Source organism: Carlito syrichta, unplaced genomic scaffold (genome assembly GCF_000164805.1).
Source record: "Carlito syrichta isolate Samal-C Ts95f unplaced genomic scaffold, Tarsius_syrichta-2.0.1 Scaffold104742, whole genome shotgun sequence".
Lineage (NCBI taxonomy): Eukaryota > Metazoa > Chordata > Mammalia > Primates > Tarsiidae > Carlito > Carlito syrichta.
Window position 1 is genome coordinate 727,281 of NW_007048838.1, and position 819 is coordinate 728,099.

Consider the following 819-nt stretch of genomic DNA (forward strand, 5'->3'; position numbering starts at 1 on the left):
GGCGGTGGAAGGCTCTCGCGAGAGCGTCGTGCCGGTTCTGGCCTACAGCCCGCGCCGCGCGGTCTTCTGGGCTCTGCCCGAAATCCCTGAGTGGGTGTCGTCCCGAGGAGGTAGCCCGTTTCGTGGTTCTGTTGCTCCATCTTCCAGGTCTCCAAAACCAGCACTGTGATAAAGGTCTAAGAGTTTGTGACTTCTTTTCCCTGCGATTGGAAAGAGAAATAAATGGAGATGACTTTGGCCTCAGGGCTCAAGCGTTCTTTTTCTTTTCTTTTCTTTTTTTTTTGAGTCTGAATCACCCAGACTGGAAGGGAGTGGTACGATCTGGGCTCACTACAACCTCGACGCCTTCAGACGATCCTCGCGTCTCAGCCTTTCGAGTAGCTGGGACCACAGACGCCACCACTCCCAGCGTGTGTTTGTTTGTTTGTTTTTGTTTTTTTTGGTAGAGACGAGGTCGCGCTATGTTGTCTAGACTGGTCTTGAATTCCTGGCTCAAGCCATCCTCCTGTCTCGGCCTCCCAAAGTGCTGGGTCGTATGGGGGTCAAACAGAAATATACTACAAAAAATGCAGCACTTTAGTTTTGCGAGATGAAATATGTTTTTATATTTTTCCATTCATTTCATTATCATTGTAACAATGCGTTTATTATAAAACATCTTATTTTCTAAATAATTGGACACATCTGAAAGTTGTTCATAGATCAATTCTCTGAGACCGTTTAAGACTATATTTCACATTGTCGGTGGAGACCAATTAGGGTGTGAAATTAAGCGACTATGAGAACTGTTTTTCTAAATGAAATAGAACAGAAAATTAC